Source organism: Phasianus colchicus, chromosome 3 (genome assembly GCF_987193195.1).
Source record: "Phasianus colchicus chromosome 3, bPhaCol1.hap1.1, whole genome shotgun sequence".
Lineage (NCBI taxonomy): Eukaryota > Metazoa > Chordata > Aves > Galliformes > Phasianidae > Phasianus > Phasianus colchicus.
In genome coordinates this window covers 7091509-7095974 of record NC_143438.1, presented here as the reverse complement: position 1 = coordinate 7095974, position 4466 = coordinate 7091509, and the positions used below count along the sequence as shown (strand labels likewise).

Sequence of the window (4466 nt, the reverse complement as noted above, 5' to 3'; positions counted from 1 at the left end):
ACATTTCCTGACCCCCAGTGCTTGTGAAGAGCTCCCATTTCTTCTGCACAGAGCCCCAAAAGAGGGCGTGAGACAAGACTCGTCTTGCTTTGGGCACAGGAGGATTCCCTCAGAGAGCCCATAGGCCTGAGGTGGGGATGTCTCAGTCTCAAATGGATTCCCACTCAGAAGAAGCCAAACAGAGGAGAGTGAATCCACCTGCCGCCACAGAGATGATCCAGTCCACAAGCCAAATTTGCTGTTAATAAGTTTACACGCCTCATTCTTTTTGCTTTTAGTGTACAAAGGAAGACACTGGCAAACATCATTTGGAAATGACTGTTTCCCAGTAACTCCAAAACCTTTTTGTGTATGGTTGCATCTTTCTCCATGTTTACACAAACCATATACAGCTTGACAAAATTGCCAGACTACAAGCATGGGACTGAGATACCATATCTGTACTCTACAATTTTAACAGTAGTAGTGAATTGTTTCATTTCAGCTTCGCATGAGTTGCATTCTGTGCTGAGCTAAAATAAAAGCTTCAGCACTTGTTGCCCATCTGCAGCAAATGCTGCTGTCCCACATGCTCACTAACTTAGGCAGGAGCAGAAACTGAAAAGGATCATTCAATGGGACGGGGGCCTCCTGTGGCATTAACAGGCCATAAATTGAGCTGTGTATTTGAATAATGTCTAAACCATCACAATACAGACTGCTAATAACATAGGCTTTATATTTAAATTATAAAACTTGAATTATAATCAACCAGAATGACACCACCTATTAACTCCATACATAAATATCCAGTGAGGCCTAATAGTCTTCCATTCATATATTTGGATTATAATACATTATATTTAATGGCTCATTTCCTTGCAGTTTTCCCAGAAATATGAGGATCAACAACAGTGCCTGACTTGAGGTTGCCTGTAGAGGAGAGCTTCTACAAGGTCCATTAAACAGAAAGATATCACTTCCAGTGCAGGACTATGAAGAGCTAAAAGTATTCAGGGAAAATATCAGTGCACATCAGTCCTGTTTTTGTCCTGGTCCTGAGACATCTGCAGCTGGTCACTGCTGGAGCAGTAAGACAGACTAATGGTCATCCACCCTAATGGCAGAATTCTGCAACAAAGAAACCATCATCCTCAAATGCATACAGAGCTCCCAGCATGACAATATCTAAACTTTCTGTACTAATGTGAGTTGAGGAAATGAAATTATCTTTGATAATAAACCTTTGAACTTCATGCTGAATTTAGTTGGATTCAATACAGATAGTAGATCAGTGAGAAAGTTTCCTATCAACTGCAAGCAAATACACATAGCTGTATTTGCATGTAAAAAAAAAAAAAAAGTTTCAAAATAATAACTTATTTCCTCAATAATTGTTCTTGGAATAAATATACCTACATACAATCATGCAAATGTAGACACATTTTTGTTGTATATGTACATGATTAAGACTTCCATAACAATGTGATCTTCCACAACAGTGCAATACTCCATAAGTTTATGGAGTTATTCCTGCCACAGTTTGAGTAAAAAATCCTAAATATTATGCAATTTAGTTACACTAAAAATTCTCTGATAAAACACTTCAAGTTGCAAATTATTGTACAGACTTCTATTGTGAACAAACGTGGGACAATGCATGTGTGAAGTATTCTTACAAATGTTTTTCAGTCAAAAAAAGGATGAGTCATCTGGAAGGTATTGCATACACAGTTGCAGCTCTTAGTCAGTGATCTTCTCTCTGTTCACGTCTCATGAGAGCCTGGAGATTAGAAGATTTATTTGGTGTGGATTTCCAGATTCAAGTTCCCGCACAGCTGTTTCACAGCAATGACAAGACCCGACCATTAGGTATCATCTTATTCAAGTACTTGGAGCTGTTTCACCTTTTACTAATAGCAGGCAATGTACCACAAAAAGGAGGGAAAAAAAGTGGCACATTTGGTTACTTTCCTGTGCCTATGGAAGGCACCTAACATGACAAATCACACATCACTCCTAATAAATGGCTGTTCTACACTATTATGCTCCCTTTCCCCTGCCCTGGCTGAAGGAACTTGATACGAAAGGTCAGCTTATTCAGATTAGTGAGGTGGAGACCTAAAATTGAAGACAGCAATTATATTTGTTTTACAAGCTGAGTCTAAAGTTAAAGGGAATTAAACAGCACTTAAATCATTTCAGTATCCTTGAAATATCCCCACAAATGCCCATCCTTCCATGTCTTTCTACTCTTGAAAACCTGGTCTGAGTGTGTACCAGAGAAAGAGAGAAATACCATGCTGGCAGTGCAAAGAGGACAGCAAACAGATTCTCCAAGCCCACCTGTGCAGTGTTTATGATGCAAGAAAGCATCAATGTACTTCAAAATGGCAGCGCCTCAAATTCCTGGGACTTCTCTCCTGTTCCCCTCAAGTTTTTCCTTTAAAGAATACTAGGAAAGACCTTACATAAGATTTTACACTCAAAGCCTTTTATGATACATTCAACTCTCAGTTTTTAAGTCACAATCAAAGGATTATGCTCTGCCTCATTATATTTTTTGTTTTAAAAGGTGTTTTTGCTTTTTTCTTTTAATATCAAATTCTTACTGATCTTCCTTCAAGTATCACAGTGCAGACGTTTGAATTGGGCAACAGAGGGAAAGCAACTGCTTGAAGGAAGCAAAACTGAACAGTAGTATGTTGTGTATTCTACCATATCTGCTACTGGGAAAAGAATAGCATAGAGCCATAGTCATATTTTAAGCTCTTTAAATTGCTTTTTCCTTTCCATCTGTAATCAGCATGAACTCTTCCTGCCAAGCTCCTCCCCGTAGAAACTGCAGTCTCCTCTCCTAGCTTTGTATCTATCATGTTTGAACATGTAAATTCTCATACAGTTCTTCTACACCTCACTTTTCAAACATTATTCATATGGAGCTTTACTGTAGCTCAAAGGGACTACGCAACATTGGAGAACTAAAGAGGTAAATAACTTTATTTACTTTTTTTGTGAATTTGGCATATGTTGTCTGAGATCACTTTACACAGTCTTCCTAAATGACAGCACAACCCTTACAAATGCTGAGCATCTGCCTTGTTCATTTGGGCTTGGTAGGGCAGGCACCATTTATAACAGCGTGCATACGGTGTGTAATGCACAGGAGGCTTCCACTTATAATCAGTTCTCAAGGTAAAGAAGTAATAGTAAGACACAATAATATGTTCAGTTTTGGATTTACGCTTACTTGCAGTGAACATCTGATGGTTTGTTTAGATCACTAAAGTGTTCTGCTCAATTAACTCTGATACTAGCCATGAATTTCAGGTAAGAGAGACTAGTTGGAAACAAAATGTTCACTGAAAACAAACTGAGCAATGAACACATCTCTGAGAAAAAGTTATTTTTATAATTGAGATAGCTATAGTAATCATTGCATATTTCATTACAAAAAACTTTTTAAAATAGGAATGACGTATTATCTTAGATATATTTATCTAAAGTTTCTAGAAACAAGGCAGTTCATTCAAGAACAGAAAGCAGCCACAAAAGTAAAGAATTTACAGCACTAGGAACACAAAAGCAATCACAATTCAGATTAAGGATGCGTATTTAATGAGTAAGGTCTAAATGTGGAGTGATACTTTGCAATGTGTATTTTTCTCCTAACACTTTTAATTATTATTGCTTTATTTTTAAGTGAATGGATTGTTAAGTGTGAATTGTAACGTAATCTTCCAACATCACTAAGTAAGCCAGGGTGCAATGCTCCTCTGTTCTTTCTGAAAGTTACTATGCAAATACTGACTCTAGTTATGGTACAAGGAGCACTTGACCTGATGAATATACATGCAGTGAGACTGAAGATGTGAAGAGACATAAACAATATCATTGAAATTGACGATTTTGAAAAGAGCTGGAGTAGCAGTTAAAAGTGGAGAGTAGAGATGTAGCACATTATCATGAGATTATAAAACAAACCTCTTTGTCTGCTGGAACGTTGCCTCTCAGTCATTTGGTGATGGCTGCCTGCTTCCTCAGGAATTTCTGGAGAAGGAAGACTGAACAGTGCTTAGCTAGCCTCCCATGCACAGCCAGATGGTTTATGGTCAGCAGCTCTATGTCCAGGTGGAGGCTGATGATGAGTGGTGTTGGTCCTGGGACCAGTGCTCTTCAACATCTTTATCAATGACATAGACAGTGGGATCGAGTTCATCCTCAGCAAATTTGCAGATTACACTAAGTAGAGTGGTATTAGTCAATATGACATAGGGAAGGGATGCAATCCAAAGGGACCTGGACAGGCTTGAAAAGTGGGCCAAAGAAAATGTAATGAGGCTCAACAAGGCCAAGAAAACAGTGTTGCACTTGGATCAGGACAATCCTGTATACACATACAAACTGGAAGAAGAACACATTGAGAGCAGCCCAGCAGAAAGAGACTAGGGGTTCTGGCAGATAAAAAACTTGGCATGAGCCAACAG

At 38.6% G+C, this 4466-nt stretch overlaps 1 long non-coding RNA gene across 1 annotated transcript; it reads right to left on the bottom strand.

Annotated features, from left to right (window-relative positions):
* Positions 1 to 830: 830 nt before the first annotated feature.
* LOC116239951 (uncharacterized) lies at positions 831 to 2328 on the bottom strand. Its single transcript, XR_004169194.2, has 3 exons — positions 2279 to 2328; positions 1659 to 1762; positions 831 to 1110 (listed from the first exon to the last, which is right to left on the bottom strand). It is a non-coding gene; the product is annotated as an uncharacterized LOC116239951 (long non-coding RNA).
* Between the last annotated feature and the right edge of the window lie 2138 nt (positions 2329 to 4466).